The sequence below is a fragment of the Poecile atricapillus genome, chromosome 12 (genome assembly GCF_030490865.1).
Source record: "Poecile atricapillus isolate bPoeAtr1 chromosome 12, bPoeAtr1.hap1, whole genome shotgun sequence".
In the NCBI taxonomy this organism is placed as follows: domain Eukaryota; kingdom Metazoa; phylum Chordata; class Aves; order Passeriformes; family Paridae; genus Poecile; species Poecile atricapillus.
The window spans coordinates 15,678,740-15,700,395 of record NC_081260.1 but is presented as its reverse complement, the minus strand read 5'-3'; the positions used below and the strand labels follow the sequence as shown (position 1 = coordinate 15,700,395).

General features: G+C 43.6%; 1 long non-coding RNA gene across 7 annotated transcripts in view; it reads left to right on the top strand.

The window, feature by feature from the left end:
* Positions 1-21,656, top strand: part of LOC131583685 (uncharacterized) — an 87,837-nt gene that overhangs the window by 13,790 nt on the left and 52,391 nt on the right. For all 7 annotated transcript variants that reach the window (XR_009278573.1, XR_009278571.1, XR_009278570.1 and 4 more), the window contains one exon: positions 11,867-11,988. This is a non-coding gene — a long non-coding RNA (uncharacterized LOC131583685). The remainder of the gene's footprint in view (positions 1-11,866; positions 11,989-21,656) is intronic.

Here is a 21,656-nt window from a genome sequence, read left to right as displayed (position 1 = left end):
AGATTATATTTCAAGGAATGAACCAGAAAAGTTCTCCATCTAAATCTATTTTCTTTGATATGTGGTAGTTTAGGGTTCAGTCATCTCCTCTGTGGTAATTCCTTCTTAAATATAGTAAAAAGCATTTTAGACAGAGTTATTGCCTGTTTGCCTGGTTTTATTTATCTTTGCCTTTGCTTATTTAAATGCTGTTGTTTTCTCAAAGTTAAGGTCTGGAAATATATACTGATAGAGAGAGTGAATAAACAAACATTCAGTGGATATTTTAGAACTTGTCAAGATAAGAGCTTTTCAACCCCTGATATTCATTAACATAGAATTTAGAGTTTTGATGATAATTAGGATTTGTGGCGTGTCAGTAAAGCTCTGCCAGTTGCATCTCTGAAAAAAGTAATCATAATATTAAGAGTTAGGACTGATAGGGTGATGTTGAGCAAGAGAGATGTTGTGTAACTTTTCACTGTTCAAGCACACAGCATATAATGATTTAAGCAATGAGTTAAAAAGTGGAGAACGAGCTTAAAAGATGTGTGGAAAAATAGATTTTATTATTAAAAGAGACCTTGAAATTAACGGCTGATTTTGTTCTCGATGCCCAAACCCTGAAATAACAGCCTATGATGCTGAGGGGATTGTGTAACTATAAAAGGATGATCCTAAAGGTCTTTCCCAGCCTCAACCCCTCTGTGGTTCTCCAAGGCAGCTTCCCTTGGCAGGCATGGCTGTGCCCCTGAGCTGCAGGAGTCCTGTTTGATCGCTTTTAACTGGGCAGGTGTTTCTCTGGAGATGAAATCCCAGCACTTGAGATACCCAAACCCAGCGATCCTCAAACACGATGCCTCCACCATGAGCTGTCCCAGCTGTGGAAGCGCTGCTGGAGGTGAGCAGGGATGAGCTGCTGTGGCTGGGTCATGCCCAGGAGGGCAGGAGCAGCTGGGGGATCCATGCCCACCCCTCCATCCCCGCTCCCAGAGGGGTGGCAGCCTGCCAGCGGCTGCGTGGTTACGGCCTTGGAATGTCCCTGCCCTCGCCCTTTGCCATGCAGAGGGTTTATAAATAAAAAAAGTTCTGTCCCACGTGCCTTTCCAGCACAGCCAATGCCCAAACTACCCCTGACTTTGATAAGGGCAGCACAAGATTCGTTAGGTAAGAGCTTAATGAGCTGAGAGGTGGGACTGCGTCATCCTGGCAGAGCGGGGTGTTTGCACCCCACCTCCCTGCTGAGAAATAAACCCTTTCACTTTCAGTATTGCCTTCAAATTAGTTTGTACACTACAAATTAATCAATTACCGCCAGCGTATTTTGGAGATGAAACTCAGGCCGAGCAGGGCAATTTGTATTTGTCACACTTAAGGGACTCTATTGTAGCGAAAGGCAGAGGATTTGAGAACAACTGGGTTTAAAACTGTCGAGCTCCTCTTTCTAGAGCCTGCTGCAGGAGCAAATTGACTGGCTGTGCCTCTCAGCTCTGCAAAAGAACAAACCCAAAAACTCCCCTCCACTTTTTATATCAAAACCACTCCGTGCATTTCAGTGTACGAGCTATTAGTTTTTTTGAATTTGGATCAAATCAGGCATTTTTCCCCCAGCAAACGGTCCTCCAGTGTGCTTTATACATTTGATTCAAAGGCCTGTGTATTATTTGATGTTCTTAGGAGATAAACAATAAACTTTTGAATATGTTTTTTCCATTTGAATACAAGCCTAGGGATGCTTCACCCTGCATCCTAAAGCCTGATTTCCCCTGGGACTCATTATCATGCAGCTCACATGTTCAGTCACCTACACTGTTGAACTTACTATCAAATAACCTTCGAAATGTTACTAGTTATTACGTGTCAGAGGGCAGATTTATGATAAACTAACTTTGAAACAAAATAATGAATTCTCAGCGTTCTGTTTCCAGCAGCATTTCTGGTAATTTGGCCGGATTTAAATTTTAAAACAGTAAGTTGCCTTTTTCTCTTATTCTATCATATAAAACAGCTCCCTCCCCTCATGAAATTTCTCCCTCCTTAAATATGGTTTACGAGGATTTGAGCAGTGGCTATAAAGAATAAAAATGAGAACATTTGTCTGGGAGCTACCAAGCTGCCCACTGGAGTTCATTTGTGATTAAACTTTCAGAGCTTTCTAACTTGGTGAAAGTTAAATTAACTTAACCCTTAGCACAGTCCACCTGTGTCCAAAACACAGCTGGGCAGTAGATGTTTGCAAACAGAAGCATTTTCTCCTCTTACCAGTATTTTACTGCCAATATTTTAAGGTTTTTAGCGGTGTTCTTGTATTAGGGTGACAAAAATCAACAGTTTCGTCTTCTCAGAGAGCTGGTTTTATTGCAGACCAGAAAGATTTTTCCAAGAGGACATTCTGAATTTCAGCCCCCAAAATCCATATTTAGGGAACTAAATAATTGGCCAATTTTCATGAAGGCTGAGCATGACTTCAGGGGATCTGTGGGCACTTGGCCTCTTTCAAATGGCAGCCGGAGCCACCGTGACTTTTAATGAGATTATATCAGAGGGAGGAAATGCAGGTAGATAAATGCCATGCACCCGTTTTGGGGGTGATTAGAGGAGCAAACATCTGCAGATGAAATTTAAAAGCACTCACTATGTCAAAAATAAAATCTGGCTAATTTGGGGGGAAAATGGGTGCGGCTCTTCTTGGCAGCAGCGGGGTTTTGGTGGCTGCATTTGAGATGAGCGTGGGGCAGATCAATGTCTGCAGGATTTTCATCTCCTAGCAGACAAAGTCGAGGCTTTGAGACAGTGCTGATCTGTGAGACTGCACAGAAAGTGCCTGACCTGGGGTGGCTCTGTGAAGCTGGGGATAGAACCTCCATCTTCAGGGCTCCCTCTCATCTCCTTTGCTCCCCTCGCCCTGATTATGGCTCTCCAAGGGCACCACGGGCAAAACTTCCATAGCAGGCTGTCTATTAATATTTATGCAGCAATTCAGGAGGTAATGCATTGTTAAAATACAAGTTGGAAATGCACCAAATTTAATCACTTTTAGTACTAGAAATTATCTACTTCTACGTCAGATAGAAGGCGGCGGGGGGGGGGGAGGGCATCATTATGATATTTTATTTTTTAACCAAGTTATTTTCCAGTTCTGAGGCTGCTTGAATTAAAGGGCAGCAAATGATCTCGTGTAGATAAAGTTTTCCTAAGGAATGCAAGATATCTCTGTGAAATTTAATGTGAGGAGTTAAAAAATATTGAAAGTGAGAGCTCAGTGAGTCAGGACATGCAGGGATCAGCCGTGCCACGTCAGCCAGGCCCTGTCTTCGTGTGCTGGATCTGGTGTGCACGGAGACCACTGGGATTTGCCCTTTGCTTCCATGCAATTCCTCCTGCCTGCACTGAGAAAGAATATTTTTATCACTGATATCACTTCATTTTTGCAGCTGTCTGCTGGCATCAGGTTAGTAATATAAACTCTGTCAGAGAGCAATCTCTGCCTTCCACAGGCTGCAAAAATCCACAATTATTATTTAGAGTTAACCTCCTCAGGAACTGATCCTTACTGAAACTCTTCAACCCCGAAAAGAATTGTTAGTTATTGTTATCTGAGGACCTCCTACAGCCTTCCCTTGGCCAAATAAGGCTCTTTTTTGTTTTCAATAGGACTTTTTTTCTGAGACCAAGCTCCGAGCTTTCGTGCAAGTAAGATAAATCCAGCGGAAGCAAAACATTAATTAAAATGTATTAAAAAAAATAATATAAAGAAAACGCTGGAGAAGAGCGTGGTGCTCAAATAGAGCACTTTTTTTTCAGGTCACTTGGCTTTCTGATGTCATTTCTGGCAGCTTCGTTAGCCTGGCTCCATCACGTTCTGCTCTGAACGATAACGTGATGGGAGATGATCAAAGTGAGAATGCAAAAGGCTCAGGACATTTAAAAAATGTTCTATTCTGGAAATTGTTCTAAAACTATAAACAGATTACATTAAAAATCTGTCTTACCCAACATGGTTGCTCATCATCCTTTTTTAGAAGGAGCTATTGAGAAGTTTGGGTAAACAGCCTTGAAGTCTTTATGATGGCAGGCTGGAAATTTCTCTGGGATTTTAGGCAACCCGAGCCTCTCTGAAATGGAATGTAACCCATTTCTGCTGCTAGGTGCCTTGTTTTAATCTTTGTACTTAAAAGTGGCAAAGCATATGGGTCAGATCATCCACTCCTGCTAATGGACACAGCTCCCTGGACTTGGGTGTCCAATTATGCCAGCTAAAGATCTGTCTGTTGCTGGGCTTTATTTCCTTATTTTTCTAGTCTTCCTGATCTCTGACCCTCTATCAAAGGAATGCTGTCTATAATATGATAATAATATGAAATTATGAGCTCTCTTTCTAACAATATACCCCAAAGAACTGTCAGGATGCTCACCTTTATGTGAAGAGCAGCTGATGAGCAGTTTCAGCCTCACAATCGTCTTTTCCTGGCACAGGGAGAAAGTTTGGTGCCTGTTCCTGGCCTTGTGGCGGGATATTAACCCTTTCTGCATTTCCAAGGGGCAATTGCTCTGTGGGCTGAGTGGGTAAATCAGCTCATTGGCAAGTCAACAAAACAACAATTTTATCTGCACTGTGTTGCTTGGGAAAGTGAGAATTTTGTGAGGTTTCTAAGGGCTCTGTCCTCTGGTGCTCTCAATCAGTGCAAGAGGCAGAAATCCACAGGCACTGTGACACCTTGGGTATGGAACGGAGCTACACAGGAGGATTTCGATCTCCAGGCAGGATTTGTCTTTCTGTTTTGATTTATGGGCTGAATATAAATGTGTATTTTAAGGAGTCATTAGAGTTTGTGGTTTGAAATATGCTGGTTTGTGTAGGAAAGGGTGCCCAGGCTCCTTGCACAGCCCCACTCACTTCTTTATAGTAGAAAAAAATGGCAGAGAATTGTGTGTAGGAATTAAACCCTCATCCTTTCAAGTAAGTGATGGGATGGTCAGGAATGGCATAATCCATGAGAAAGAAGGAGAGGAAAATAGATAGGGAATACCTGTGCTGTGCTTCATTGTGAAACATCTATTCCAGGTGTATTTTTATCTAAATCAGTTTTGGTAGTGTTGATAGGGTGGTGCTTGAGAAGTGTTGGGGCTTGTAGGTGCAAATAAAGAGAGCCACAGCAGGAAGGAGCTCAGCCAGCTGGGACGTCCTAAATGTTGGGAGAGACACATCAGGACCATCCCTTGATAGCCACAGCGAGAGGTTTTGGTACCTGCTGCAGGCTGGAGCTCCTCTCCTTGGGTGGCAGCAGCACTTGCAGCTGGTGACCCTCGTTTGGTGCCCTTTGGCTCTGCCTGGGCTCCAGCTCTCATCATTTGGGTAAATGCTGCTCTTGTTTCCAATAATGGGAGTCTGGAGCAGCCCCTCTGCCATTTCTCCTGTTGCAAATGTTGCACTGGGGGTAATTCCCATCTCCTGATTCGTGCAGATGGAGCCTGGGAGGCTCCTTCCCAACATCCCCACGTCCTCCTCCTGCTCCGCGACCCCTGGGTGACTGCACCAGCCACATCATGAGTCTGTGAGGATGGGGGAGCTGCCCTTGGTCTTTTTCCCTCCTTCTCTCTCATCTGGCAGCACTTCCCAGCTCCAAACCCAGCCGTGGCTCAGGACCCGTGGATGTAGCCCCCGGTTTCTTCCCCGTGCCCCGTGGCTGTGGATTCAGCCTGGAGAAAAGGCTGCCTGGCCATGACAAACTGTGCATTGGCTCTGTGATTTGTGTAAGCTCGAATTTTCCACTAATTCACTTATATATCCTAGATGGAAAACACAGCCCCGGGGCTGCCATAAACCATGCTGCTGGAGCCACAAAGGGCCGTCCTGCCAGCTGGGAATCGCTGGAGCACGCGGAGCGTTGGGGGCCAGGGCAGGACTCAAATCCAGTGGATGCACTTGTCAGAGGGGCTGTGCTGTGGGAGCAGGTCCAGCCCTTCCCTGGGCTGGTTCCAGCCCCGGCTCAGCCCTCCCAGTGCAGGGACAGGCAGGAGCCAGAGCAGTGTCCTGGCCACCATGCCTGCTCTGCTCAGCGCCCGCTGCCTGAAACCAGCCCCTGCTCTGGGCTGTTTGGTGGCAAACATCCTGGCTTGCTGTGCTCTGCTCTCCTGCAGCCTTTGTGCCCCCCAGAGCTTTGTTTTGTGCCGTGCTGCAATTCCCCAGCATTAATTTTCTGTATAAGCCACCCATAGATATTTAAGAGCGTTTTCTTTTAAGCACAGCAAGAGTGGCACATCGGCTGATTCCCCAAATGATTGCTTGTCTTGTGACAGAGAGCTGTTGACCTGCTCCTTTAATGTTACAAGTCTGCATCTAACTGCTCTCTTAATCCAGCCTACTTCCTTCTTTTTAATGAAATTGTCCCTTTAGCCTTTTTCCTGGGCTGGCTTTTCAACACTAACATTAGAAACAGGCTGCTCAGTTCTTTCCTCTGCTAACATCTTGCCCAGAGCTAACTTGCAGCTTCACTCTGTCAGCTGTAAGATATAGATATACTGTTGTCTTAATTACTCATATTTCTCCTGCTGCTCATAATTCTGCTTGTTCCACCAAAGAGCTCTTCAGAGAGCTTTACCGCTTCCCTCTCCCTTTCTTTGGGGGTTTAAAGGTTGTCAGATATATAAACGATCCTTGTTGCAGAGCTTTGGTGGTGACAGTGTCCTTTGTGGAGAAGATTTAGGGGGATGGGAGGACTAAATACGGATGCTTTTAGGCTCCATCTCTGAGGAAGGAGAGAACACACATCGTACTACCTTGCATAACAGAGCACCAGGGAGGGTGTTTGGCAAATCCCTTCTCTAATGAACAGCGAGGCAGCTGTTTCTTCTGTAGCTTAAAGTGCAGATGCTGATTGTCAGGAGAAGGGTTTTCTTTATCCACCACTGATTATCCGTGGCTGTATCTGGCTGACTGCTATTCCTCTAAAAATGCTGTTGAAAAGGGACTGGACACTTAAAAAAAGAAATCACTGCTGTGCCATAGCGAAGCTGTAGTCCTTTGTGGTTTCAGCTCTCTCTTTTATGATTATATACTACTGTTTCTGTTATCTCTATTAATTAATCTGTCTGCCACAGCAAGTATTGCATGTTGAGTGATGTAAAGCAGACTGACAATGTGGCGTCCATGGCTTTTTGGCACAGGATGGAACAAGTTTTGTCACCTCTGTGAGCTCACCAGCGAGTCAAACCTTTGGCCAAAGTCCTTCTCTCGTGGCTACTTTGGGTCCACTCTCCATTTTAGCAGCCCTCAGCTCCAAGGTAGCTCAGTGGCAGAATAGATTTTAGTATTCAGCTGGTTGTCTCAGTTCAGCTGGCTGACAGGTTCAGGACGCAGTACTGTGAGTTTATTGTTAATTGAATAAATTAGGAGCCTGTCAAACTGCTGTGGTTGAGCCTGTTTCCCTCATAGAGCTTGTACTGGTGGAGTGGCTGGAGGTGGGACTGTGCTTTCCATGAGTGGGGCTTAATCCCCTTGCTCCAGGTTTTGTTGTGGTTCTTTCATATATTATTTTATATATTTATATAGATTTTTTAAAATAATTACCTGATGAAAATGCTGTGCAAGGAATATTTGCATATGAGAGTGGTGAGAAGTGGTGACACCAAAGATAACACACAGGTTTCATCTGATCTAATAGCAGTAACAGGCAAATAAACACCAGGCTGCAGTAAGTCATGACCAAACTCTTCCAGTAGCACAGACGTGACTAAAGAATCTGTTAGAGGAAGGAAATGGAAACAGATGAGGGAAACTGGTGAGAGAAATCAGAAATAAGGAGTAATTCGGTTCTGTGGAGAGGAATAGCATGGGGAAAATAGATCTTCAAGTCAGTGCTCTGCTCTTGAAGAGCTGAAAGGGATCAGAGGAGCTGTCTCGGGCCAGTCAGGTTCCAGGCAAGGTCACAGGAGTGAGGACACGAGGGAAATCCTGGAAACTCGGAGTCAGGGAACACCCTGTGGATACACACAGTGCAAATCCAGCCCCAGCCTGGACAAGAGGACTGGTGAGGACAGCCCTGTTAAAAGCCCAGGTTCCCCGAGGTTTGCCACAGGAATGTGTTTGGTGCAGAGAAAACAGAGCCACAGGCTGTGATGCTCAGCGTGGGTATCCCCCTCTCCTTGTGCAGGGTGAGCTCTGCCTGGGGCCAGGCTGCCCCAGCACCTCCCAGCCTGGCCAGAGCCTGGGGCCACCACCGAGCCTGGCACTGCTCTGAGGGCTGCTGGAGGCTGCAGAGGGCACCTGGTGAGTGGTATTTGGTGCTGTTTACTCAAGGGTTCCTCTTGGAAGCCCAGAGCTGCCTCCTGGAGCAGCTGTGAGGGCACAGGGCTGGGTAAGTTGGTGGCCACGTGGCTGCCTTGGCACCCTTGGGCAGCCCTTCCCTGGCAGGGCAAAGGCACTGACCCGCTGCCTCAGCTCTCCAAATATAGGGCTGTTTCCCCATGAACTCCTCTCTGCAAACCCAAGGGCTGTTAAAAGAAGAAGGTCTCGTGACTGTGTGGTACTTGGATGCCATGGCAATGTAATTAGCTGCAGAGCAATCTTACTAAAAATGTCCTTGGTGGAGGAGAGGACGGGGTGGGAGAGGATGGATGTTAAAGGGGAGGAAGTTTCCAGACCTGTGGCTTCACCACAGCTTGGCTGCTTAAGCCAAGTCCTTCAGCTCAAATGTGAATCCAGAGGTTCAGAGCACAATGTTTACTACGGTGTCCAAGCGGGAGAGAAAGCAGGGCAAACTCTTGGAGGTGTTAAGGGATTATGTAACAGCTTCCCACCCCCAAACCTTTCCAAGCCTTTGGAAAATTTTACAAAGTATCTTAGGCTAAAAACCTTTTTGAGCTGCTGGATAACTTGAGGCAAACTTCACAAAAGTATTCCCATTACTTTTCCCTTGTTCTCCTTTTTTTTCTCTTCAATGTTATCTATGGATCCAGGAACTCCCGGGCTGCTTAATCCAAAGGAGGCAGACACAGGGTTCTGCATGGGACTCGGAAAGCCTCGGTGCAGGAAAGCTGTGCTGCTGATTACTTTATCTCTGTTACTCTGCCAAACCCTCAGAATTTGGCAACCTGGCTCTTTTTATATCCGTTAGGCCTTTTTTTCCTCCCTCCCTCATGACCTCTGTAGCTGCATTTGCCAGAAGTTCCCCATATTAGATATGAGGCTGTGTATCAGCATCCACGGGGCAGATGCTCCCAAGCTGCTGAAGTATCGAAGAATTCCAGAAAACTGGAATTGTGTGAAGCATTTGGAGTTCAGCTTCAGCTCTGGTGAGCTGGAAGTTACTGTAGAGAATCATTTCACCAAGTTCTGTCCTCAGCTGTGTCCTCCAGAGAGGAAGAAATCAGTTTCTATTGTTTATGGTTAATCCTACTGCACGTTTATATAAGCAATTATAGATTTTATTTTGGGGTTAAATGAAGAATAACCATAGTAATAAAAGTAAGGTTTCATAGGGAAATTTTATAAAACTGAAGTGAGATAGTGCAGTGACCCAGTGGAAGGTGAGAAAGGATTTGGTGGCATTTTGGTGGATTTCTGTGTTCAGACATCGTTCTCCTTTATTTGAATTTTCCTGCATGTCAGGACAAGGCACAGGCAGCCGTGTTTTCCATCCTGATGAGCTCAAGGAGTTGTCCTGAGATTGGCTTCCCCTGCAAGAAAAGTTTCTCTTTGACACCAAATCATAATTTCAAAACATGGAAACTCTTCACCAGGACAGCAGCATTTTAACTCCTTCCATTTTGCAACCTGGTCTTTGCAGAGCTAAAAAGAAAATCCCTGTTCACTGAAGTTGTTCAGAGTTTGCTCTGGGCTGTAAAAGTCTGTAAGGTCACCCTGATTACTGCACATCAGTGTGGTCCCAACAGGGTGTTCTCGAGGAGACAGCCATTGCTGTGACTTAATCCAAATCTGCTTAATCACATATAATCCACATAACTCAAATATGCTTGCCCAGGATCCAGTTTCAGAGCTGTACTGAAGGGAGGGAAAATCTTGTGTTGTCACAAGTCCTGCTGACATCAGTGGGGTTTCTTATTGATGCAGGACTTAGTGCTGGCACATGCAATTACAGCAAAATTCAGGGTTTAGCATATTTGCAATTTACTGTATTTTTAGGAAGCTGTTGCTTGGAGGTGAGTGAGTAAATTAACTCTGGGCCAAGTCCAGCAAAATCTCGGACTGAAGAGTTGTGCCAAGTGCCAGGGAAAATCATACAATAATCTGAAAGAATTGCTGGTGTGATTTAAAAAACACTGAAGGTTTTGTTTGTATTTTTGTCTTACAAATTTCACTTGCTATGAATGAAAAAAGATCCTGTGTTTCCCTCAAGGCGTTCTGTGTTGGGTCAGAAATGTTTCAACAACAAAAACCATAGGATTTGTCAGCAGAAATGACACCCAGATGTTATTGCAGAGTTACTGGTTATGATTTTCATCTCCAAGATCCCAAAATATACTCAGCCTCTGTTACTGGGATGTGCACACGGCTCTGTGGCCTTGGAGCCCTGCATCCCAACCCTGCATCCCAAACCTGCATCTTAAACCTGCATCCCAAACCCTGCATCCCAAACCTGCATCTTAAACCTGCATCCCAAACCTGCATCCCAAATCTGCATCCCAAACCCTTCACCCCAAACCTGCATCCCAAACCCTGCATCCCAAACCCTGCATCTTAAACCTGCATCCCAAACCTGCATCCCAAACCTGCATCCCAAACCCTGCATCCCAAACCTGCATCCCAGACCCTGCATCCCAAACCTGCATCCCAAGCCTGCATCCCAAACATTCATCCCAAACCTTAAACCCAAACCTGCATCCCAAACCTGCATCCCAAACCTGCATCCCAAACCTTCATCCTAAACCTTAAACCCAAACCTGCATCCCAAACCTGCATCCCAACCCTGCATCCCAAACCTGCACCCAAACCCTGCATCCTAAACCTGCATCCAAACCCTGCATCCAAACCCTGTATCCAAACCTGCATCCCAAACCTGCATCCCAAACCTTAAACCCAAACCTGCATCCCAAACCTGCATCCCAACCCTGCATCCCAAACCTGCACCCAAACCCTGCATCCTAAACCTGCATCCAAACCCTGCATCCAAACCCTGTATCCAAACCTGCATCCCAAACCTGCATCCCAAACCTTAAACCCAAACCTGCATCCCAAACCTGCATCCCAAACCTGCATCCCAAACCCTTTTCAGAGCCAGGGGAGCTGTACACAGCTGTGCAATCCCGGTGAACAGAGCCCACAAAACTGTGCAAAGTAATCCCTAAAAAAATGATGGAAAGAGCCAAAAGAAAACACCACACCTTCCAAACCTTGAACCCCAGCCAGGCTTCAAGGTAAATACTGAAATAAATAAATACTGCATGCTCTGAGAGGCTGAATCCCTACCCATAACCACAGTTTGTTGCTCATCTAGTGAAATAATAAATACAAGGTGAACTTTTTTTCGGCTTGCAAACTGTGTCACCTCTGGTGCATTTCTGACGTGACTATTTTTTTTTTTTTTTTCTCTGTGGCCATTTTGCAATTTTCTCTGGGTTTGTTTTGATTGTAAATAGGCACACACATTAGCTAAAGCCAGATAATTTTCTCCTGGCCAGCTTTGCCAGTAAATCACTGAGCTATGTAATTGGGTTTGTATAAAATTATGCACTGCAAACTTGGGAATAAGTAAAACAGAAACAAAAAGTTGATTTTTGTAAATAGTACCATTTTTTTACATTCAAAACTTCTGCTTGACGCAGTTTTTCTATTCCCTATCATGATAGTTCTTTAAATGTTGAATGAAAATCCAGCTACAGGATAAATTCAAGCAGAACTGGTAATAATTTCTGGTTTGGCTTGTAGGTGGAGTTGAATACAGTGGTTAACTACAAGCAATATGTTCTGAAGACGGTGGTGTTCAGACAAATACCCAATTTGATTCTGATAAATTGGATGCAAGACTTTGACCAGCATGAGAAGAACAGGTGAGAACCCTTGAGACTGATGCAGAAATAATCAGTGTTTTGATGGTCAGGAAAAATATTGCTCCAGCAGCACAATAGATCTTCTATTAGAAACTCAAAATACTAATTACAATCTGCCTAAAGACTTATTATAAATGAAGTGGAGATAGAAACATGTTTATATTATGGGGAGGCTTATTTGCAGATAAGCAGGAAACCAGTCACACATCTTCACAAACATAATTTTAGCTGTTTTAATTAGCAGGTTTGCTTTGATTTAATTTAATTCAGCGATTCCTTCTATCTTTACTGACACATGTGCAAATAAAATGGGCTGACCTGACTCCTGACACGCCGTTTCCTTTCTCATTTCTGGATTTGTTGTTGTTGATTCCGGCAGTGTTTACGGTGGAATGATGGGGTCAGCACTTCCTCCCAGCACGGCCACAGATGGAGGGTGGGGATGACAACTCCGCATCCGAGGGGGCTTTTTTCCCCCAGCACTGCTGATTCCCGAGGTGCTGGATGTCAAAGGCCAGCAGGAGTCACAGTAACCTCCAGTTTCCAATTCTATTTGGGGTTGGAATGACAAAAAAATATACTTTTTTATTTTATTTTTTATTTTTATTTTTTTGTGTAGTTGTGGTAAAAGTGAAGCGACCTTTATTTGCTATAGAGCCAGACCCTGGAAAGAAACCCCACGTGTGCATCAGCTTTGGGTGGAAAAACAAGCTTTAAAGCTGTCAGATTTCATATATTTAATGTTTGGAGATTTGGTGGGTTTATTTAACAGTGAAAGTTGTTATTGACAGAATAAGAACACGTAGTCCAGGATAAAATCACAACATTAATGCGCTGACAAAACCCCAAACTGTGTTGACTTTGTTGAGCTTTTTGTTGGTCTGAGGGCTTGGAAAGTATTTTTTCTTCTTTATGTCAGAAAAAACGACTGTTAATACGCCAGGTGTTGTTCTCCCTTCCCTCTGCACCCCTCCCTCTGCAGCCTCACAGTTCTATGAAAGGTAATTAAAACAATCACCGAAATGTTTCAAAGCTACTGCAGCCTTTACTTGACTTTTAAAATTCCTATTTGAAGAAGAATGTTAAAATTAATTTGTATCTGGCTCAGCAAAGTGCTCTTTACTTGAGCAATGGACTTTACAACATTGCCAACAAAAAGAATGGAATTAATATTATATTTGCCTTTATCTAGGGTTATTCTGTTAACTGTTTTATACTGGAAATTAATTTCAATATCATACAGATGCCTACAACTCTTGAATGCAGCAGTTTAAGCATGCAGCCACAGCTCTCCTAGTTCATAATCGTGGTAAAAATAAGAATTCAAAAGGAATAAACTTGCCAGGACAATTAAATGATTCTGCCCCCAGATTATGGAAGGACAAAGTTTATATTCTTGGACTGTAAAATCCGTAAGAGGGAAAAGTGTTATTAAAGAGGAATTGTGGTTATTTTGAAAAGAATGGTAATTTTACAAGTTTGTCTTTCTACTTAGGAAAAACACTTTGGAGACGTTGGGATAGGATCATTTTTGATGTGGAAAAGCTCCTTTGTTTTTCTTCCCCATCTCTATTTTTCGTATTTCAGCTCCCTGCTTCCGTAGGGCTTTGGTAGCCTGGTAATTCATCTTTTATGGAATTCTTGGTCTGTGGGACAGGATTTTATTACTAAAATAAGATTTCTTGTAATGTATTCTTTTTGATGCTTCAAAACCCCTTAATCTTTACAAATGAGTGTTTTATGTCCCTATAAAGGGGATCCTTCTCCCCTCCTCTCCTGGCTTGTCCCTCTTTGGGATTGGCACTTCCCTGGCATGGGCAGGAGTGGTGGCAACTGCTGCAAGCAGAAGAGACAAACTGAGGAATTTTTGGGATGAATGGAATTGGTCCAGGCTTCAAAAAGATTGATTGAAAAAAAAGGGAAAAGCCACAAAAGGTTTTGTGTCTCCCTCGTTGGTGTGTGGGGAATCCTTGCCTGGTGTGGAGGTTAATATGTGAATAAAGCAAACGTTTTTACCCGTTTGCTTATGGAAATCTGAGAGATACCAGGGAACAGGGTGCAAACCAAAAATATCAATACTGACAAATTCAAACAAGGTCTTTTCCCCATTAAATTTCAAATGTATGACTATTTGTGCAAACATTTCCCATTTGTGAAGAACAGCATAGCCTTGTCCTCTGTTTTTGCTCCCTTGTGGACATTTTTAACTCCTTCATGAATGTTTCTAAATCCTTTTCTTCTAACCACACACAGGTATGGCAAACAAATTTACAAATGTGGATAAAAATACCACCTAAATCCTCATCTGCGTCGTTGCATCAACACAACTCAATCTGACAGTGTGTTTTTGCCAGGTGGAACAAAGAGCAATAAATTAGTTCTGAACATTTATGATCTTGCATTATAAAGACTCCAACAGACTGTGTTCAAAATCAATTGTCAGAGTGATGGGGATTAATAACTCTGGTTCCGTAACCTTTTCCATATCTGCAGCCTGGCTAAGGGCACGTTTCAAGATCTGCTGCCATATTTCATTATTCCAACCTCCATTTGAAAGACCTTTTTGATGCTTAAAAAAAAGAAACAGATTAGTTTTTAGTAGGGCTGGATGAATAACTCAGAATTAATAATTCACTCAGTGAATTTTGCCTCTTATTCTGTAGGAAGAATGAAGAAAAAATAGTTGTCAGAGTTTTTCTAGTGACTCATTGGGGTTTTTTTTATTAATCAAAAGAAGAAATCAGAATTCAGGCTGTGTTATGTATTTGTGATTGATCAGTCAGGTGGTATTGGTTTAATTCCCCAATTAATTGAGGACAAATACGAGAGTAAATTTCATGATTAAATATTTGAGGAGACAGTATTTAAAAATCCCTTTCCACCTGCACAGAAGCTTAAAATCAGGTTTGGAAAGAGCTCTTGAAGGCAAAAATCAGAGTGCATGAAAATTGTTGGAAAGGAAATGTAAATAAGGCAGGAATGTGGCCAAGCCAAGTTTATTGCAAAACACAAATAAGTTTGAGGCTTCCACAAAGTTTCCCTTCTTAGCTCCAGCACCTGTTTTGGGAGAAGAGTAATAAATATTGGGATAAATATGGGAGCAAGGTAAATGAGAGGTTTATTGAATTTCCCTGTGTTCCCAGCCACTGTGCTGTGTTTTATGGGAGTGAAATGTTTGATGTGAGTGGAACCAAGTGAAGAATTGGTACTTTTGGCTCTCTCTGCCTCCCAGCTGGAATGTTTGCATCCCACCCGTGCCAGGCTAAGAGGCATCCCCGTCTTCTCCTGCATTTTCGTGCACTTTACTCTGCTTTCTTCCTAAATAGAGATAAAACAGTTAAATATTTCCCAGCAAAATGCCCACATGTGATCTGCAGGGCTGTGCATACCATCAAACTGTCATTTCCTTCGATTAACCTTCACCTGACCTCCCTCCCCGAGGCGCTTTCCGATCCCCTCCTTCCTCCACTTGAGCCTGCTGCTCTCTCAGGTGAGTGCCTCTGTCACTCAGGAGCTGGGCACGTTCCTGGAGAAGCCAGTGGAGATGTTGGGATGGAAAACTGGGCAGGATTTTTCCTGGATTTTCACTGGAGAAGCCAGTGGAGATGTTGGGATGGAAAACTGGGCAGGATTTTTCCTGGATTTTCACTGGAGAAGCCAGTGGAGATGTTGGGATGGAAAACTGGGCAGGATTTTTCCTGGATTTTCACTGGAGAAGCCAGTGGAGATGTTGGGATGGAAAACTGGGCAGGATTTTTCCTGGATTTCACAGCCCAGAGCCGGGTGTGTCCACAAGCACAAAGGAAACGCAGCTCGGATAAGAGCAGGAGAAGAAACTTGAATTTTAAGAGTGTCTATGAAGTGTTTTATGAGTACTGTGAAACATTTGAGATCATAAAAGGTTCATGACTGAGATCTACAGGACTTTTTTGTTGTAACTCCTTCATGTTCTCAGGAAGGGCCAATTTGTGGAGAGTAAAATCACGACCAGGAGAGGATCAGAGTTCATGAGTTCACCTCCTTACAACAACAGAGTTTGGAAATTGCCAGGGTAACCTATTTTACCATTTTGGAACCCAACAGGTCTGTGTTTAGTCTCAATTTTTATCTACAGGTAGCAAGAAAATGAAAATTAGGAAGGCCAGAAGAAATGAAACATTTCAAAATGATTCATCCCTACAAAAATTTCAGTTACTCCAAACTTAGGTTTTTTTTGCCTGACGGTTTGATAGAAATGCTGAGGTTTGTGTCAGCTTGGGACAATTTTATTTCATTTTTTTGTCCTGAAATTCCCCTAGAGAGAACAATATGGAGCTGAGATATTATGAATCCAGTCAGATCACACTTTGGGCTGACAGCAGGGGCCACCAAAGCCTACATTGAATCCATAACTTCTGTTTATGGAATAAAATATATTCTGGGTTGATAACAAAGGCCACGTGTGGTGAAGAATCTCTTCATCCCAAGGTAAGCTGGTAGAGTGGCACAAGCTGAAACTAAGCACTTTGGTTCTAGGCTTAATTTAACTGTTAAATCTCATAACTTTTGCTGAGAGATTAAAAATGTGCCCTCAGAAGCCTCAGCATCACACAAATTCCTTTGGATGAGGATGGTTTATCCTTTAAATCAGTCTGTGATGTAGTAAATAGGTCAAAAATTTCCTCAATATTTCATCACCAGGCATAATTTACAGATGTTACAGGATTTTTGTAGATAGAGAATCCTGGAAATGTTTAGTTGGAAAAGACTTTTAAGACCATCAAGTCCTTTTTTTGTCCTGAATCCCACTTTGTCCTTTTTTTAGTTATCCCATCAACACTTAAAGAACGGAGTCTAAGTATGCAGCATTCCATGATTTCTGCTCAACCCCTGAGATCACAAAACCTGTTGGAAAATGGTTTTAAAGCAAGAAAAAATTGCAATGTAGGATTCCTGTGCAAACACTGGACCTATTCCTTCTGCCAAGTGTTTATAATCTATTTTTAAAGTTTTTATTCATGCTGGGGTTTTTTTCCCTCCCCCTATTCCGGTGGGAATGTCACATTTATAAATCAGGTGGAAGCAGATATTGCAGATGTGAGAATTTCCAGCATGATGTGGTTGGTGGACCAGTAGCACCAAGTTCCTGTACTGGTGGGAACTGGTGTGACTGGTTCAACTCTGTTTTAATTAATACCTAATAAAAAAAATATCCATAATTCCACAGGGATTATAAAAAAATCCCACTTTTGGAGTAAATGTGACCCGTTAATATCCCTGTTAAGGTTTTTGCTAATGATTCCATGGGAAAAAAAAACCCCAATATTTCTGTGCAATCCTCCCCCAAACCAATCTGCAGTGACGGGGCTGTACTCACCTGCTGGAGTGGAGAATTTAAATGGAAGAACAAAAAGAAACTGAAATTGCCTTAGGGATTGAGGTCAGGTGAAGGTTAATCAAAGGAAATGACAGTAAAATGGCATTCAGGGCTCTTGGTACATTTTTAATCATTCCTCTCTCTGTCGCTCATAAAAGACACAAAAGATGTCCAACTTTTTGCCATTGTATTTAGTTAAGGATGACTTTTATTTTTGTCTTGATTGTTTTAAAATAGCCTCTCTTTTTGATTTCTCTCGTAGATTTAGCTCCTGAAAACTTGCATTGCCGTGCCTTAAAGATGTGTGTGGGAAATTGGGAATGTGTGTGTGGGGGGAAGAAGAATGTTAAGAAAAGGGAGTAATTTTCCCCAGAATATCTCTCATTTTAACTTCTCTTTCTCAAGTGATAGATTTTGAAGGATTTCTAGAAGTCATGGGTTTAGGGAATAAATACTCAGAAAAGCTAAATATTCACATTATTACACAAGTGTCAAGCTAAGTGAAGTTCATGATTGCAATTATTGGAAACAAGAACAGTTTCTTTCACATTCTGCTACCTACAAGTTATCGTTCTGATTTTAAATCTAAGTATTTTTTATATTTTTTTGTAAAAAATATTAGAGTAATCTCCACGATTGCTAGGAAATCGTGAAGTCATGTCTGAATTTGCAGGCTGTTGGTGATATTCTGATTTTGTGCATGTGAAAAGGCCCCGTTTGGGAACTTTTCTTTCCCGAGTTTGGAGCTGTCACTTTTTGCCCGTCACCTCAGATAACTTTGGCATAACTACAACAGGAACAGGAGCAACTTTATGTAACTTATAACTGCCCAAGGCAACTTTTAAAAAATGTGAGCAATGCTTTATTTTTTTTCCCCAACTCTGTTTGTATAGTTTCCCTTCCCCCTGTAACACAAAGGCTCCTAAATGGGATGGATTAAACCCAAACAGCTTTTAACAGAGGTAACTTGGTGTAGCAAATGTGCTCTCCCTGCTCTTTTCATCAGTGTTGTGCACTGAGCCCCTTGAATGATGCAGCTGGAGCTGAGCTTAGGCAGGACCTTGAGCTAAATTTAGGCAAGACCTTAAGCTTTTGGAGAGGTTTAAAACCGACATCCCTGCAGCCCCATGCAGAGAGTGTCCCCACTGTGAGTTGCAGGAAAATGAGATTTTATGCATATGAGATGCTCCATACTTTGGGGAGGGAAAAAAAAATAAAAATAAAATAGTCTGGAAGTGATTTCCCTGTGTGTCCTTGTGCTGGTGTGGCCGGGATTGCCACTGGGAATGTGGCACTTTTCCGCCAGATCCCGCTTAGCAAGAGCTGCCACATGGATGCCAGATGGGCTCTCTGCCAGGGAGGAGGAGGAGGAGGAGGAGGAGGGAAAGCCCTGCCCACCCTGCAAATGCTGCTGAGAAAAAGCCTGTCAGGGAACTGTAAAAATTGGAGAAAATGAGAAATGTGTATCAGAAGTGGCTGAGCAAAGGTTGAGTTGAGCTGAGCTCGCTTCCAGAAAAGGGGAGAGGAAGACGGTGGGGAAGGCTCTGGTGCTGGGAGTGCAGGAGCTCCCTGCAACAAGTGCCTGCTTTTGCAGGCACAGAGAGATGAGGAACCCGGGAATTTCCATGTTCACAGGGTCTGACTGGGATTTTCTGGCTGGAACAATGCCAGTGTCAGGTTTATGGAGGGCATTTTTCAGTGCAGCCTCAGCCCGAGCAGCCAGTTCTGTTCCTGTAACTCCCTGTCTGGTAAAAACTCTGTCCTACTAACAGAAATCCAAATGGGTTTTGGTGTGTCTTTGGCCAAACAGGAATATCTGTTTAAGAAAAAGAGCAAAACGTGAGAGAGATCATTTAAAATGAAAATTGAATACCTGATTGAAGGCAGCATTAACTGCTGACAACTGGAAAACTCTTGGACTAAGGGAATGTGATTTTTCCACCTGGTCTGGTGGAAGATGCCCCTGCCCATGGCAGGGGAGTTGAAATTGATGAGCTTTAATGTCCCTTCCAAACCATACCATCCTAGGATTTTTTTGTAACAAACATTACCTCAGAATTTTGCTGAAATAAACACTAAAGAACCATGGCCAGAGCATATCTCTATTTTTAAAACATGCAATAAAAATATTTAGTCTATTATAGGCCTGCCTGCCCAGATTATTCAAGTATGGCAGAGAACAAGTTGGTTTTATTGCAACTACAGGGATCATCACTCCCTGTCCTGCCCAAGGAGCCCATCCTGGATCAGGGCTGCTTGTGAGGACAAGAAGTAGCTGGATTAATGGCTTTGGGTGTTTGCCGTGTTGCAAAGTGACTGTGGGATAAAATAGGAGTATTTAGAGTTTCCCCATGGGTGGAAAGTGGGGTTTGTGGGCAGAAAGGGGGTCTCGTGTTCAGTCTCTGCTGAAGCTGAGGTGAGGGCAGTGAAGCAGCTGAGCTGAGGGGAAGCTCTGCCTGGTGTCTCACAGATTTTCAGGCTGGTTTTTACATCTTCTACTGAATTTCCAGCCTGACAGGGGGGTTCAGGGTGAGGAACCTCACTGGAGCATCAAAGGAATATGATAAAATATGATGGAGGAACAGCAACAACTGATGGCTTTGCATTTCCTTTCGCTCCCCGTTTTTGGAGAGAAACCTTCCATGCGAATATTCTCAGGTGATGCCTTGGTTTCTGTTGGAATAAATTGCTTGTCTCAGTTTGATCCCTGAGCCTTTTGATAAAAATAACGTGGTTTTGTGCCTTATTAGAAGCATGGCTGAGTCCAAACCCTGGCAGGGCTGTGCTGGGTGTGAGGGATCAGGGAAGGTCAGGGATGTGCTGAGCACAGAGGCTCTGGTGGCTGCTGGCAAACGCAGCGTTTGTCTCTGGGGTGCTCTCAGCTTTCCACCTTCATTTTCCACCCTTCCACCATCAAGATGCAGGGATGTTCTCCCCTGCCAGAGCTGTCACCAGGCCACTGGGCTCTCACTGAGCACCCAAATCAGATCCCTTGTGGAGGCAGAACCAGTCATTGCACAGCAATTTTATTGATGAGGCAGCTCATTTTATCATGAAGGTTTCTGTGATAAATCCTCAATGTAAGCAAGGTTCAAAAAAGAAAACAGTCAAAGCCTTTGAAAACATTTCTAAGTGGGAAAGTTTCAATATTTCTAATTGGGTGAAGCCCAGTTTTCACCAGGTGCCCAGTCAGGTGGGAATAACCTCCATGATATCCTGCTGCCTCATCCCTTCTCCTGGTGCTTTGTCCCACCGGCTTTTGCAGCTCTGAAATGAATGAAAAGCAGAAGGCAGCCAGCTCTATTTTCAGGTTAGGGGAGCTAGATCCCCTTCCTGAGGTTATTTGTTGTATCTTCTGAAGTTAATTTAATGCTCCAAATAGAGACAAAGCAGTTCTGAGGGATTTTGACCTGGAAATGCACTGGGAGCAGGCACTCCCTGTACCCTGTGCTGCAGGAGGATGGGATTCCAGAAGCAGCTGGACACGATCCTGTGCCATCTGCTCCAGGAGGACCTTGCCTGAGCAGGGAGGTTGGCACCAGTGCTGCCCCCAGCCTCACCCATTATTCTCTGATGGTCTGGAGGAGGGTGTTAACAACCAGCACATTTCTCTGTGGGGCTGGTTTGGAAACAGGAGCTGCCTGGAAGGAGATCTTTGCAACCAGGGAGGTTGTCCCAACTGAAATCATCAGAAATTTGGGAGGGTCGTGGCTGCCTGGGCAGCCCAGAGAGGCTTTGGACCATTTGCTGAGGCCACCTGTGGTTTTGGGTTTAGAGAATGTGTCACCATTTTACTCTTGCATCTGTTCAAAGTCCTAATTCTGTGCATCAGTGTCTTTCGGATGAAGAAAGTGAAATCCTTTCTTGCCCCTGGTGTCTGAGCAAATTGATATCAAATTCTCTAATGAAAAGACAACTGTTGTCAGCAGAGGCAAGCAACAAGAAAATCTGGGACAGGAGGTAACTTCATGATGGATTCTGCATCCTCAGGGACTTTCTAAGCTCTGAGGATTAATTTTCTATTATATCCACGTGTGGGGCTTCCCTTAAATACACTTCTACTAACAACTTAATACTTTTTTCAATTACAGTATCATAAAATGCTACAACTTTTTTTGACATTCTGCCACTTGGAGGCCAAGGCTTTCATCACTGTGACTGTTGTTGCACCCTTTTGCTTTTATTAAATCTTTTTGCTGCCCCACTGAAGCCATGGTTTTGTGGAGAAAAAGGGAAAAAAGGGAGAAAACCCCTTAGGAACTGAACTTCTGCAGGGGTTTGCACTCCACAAGCTTGATCTGCAAGTCCTGAT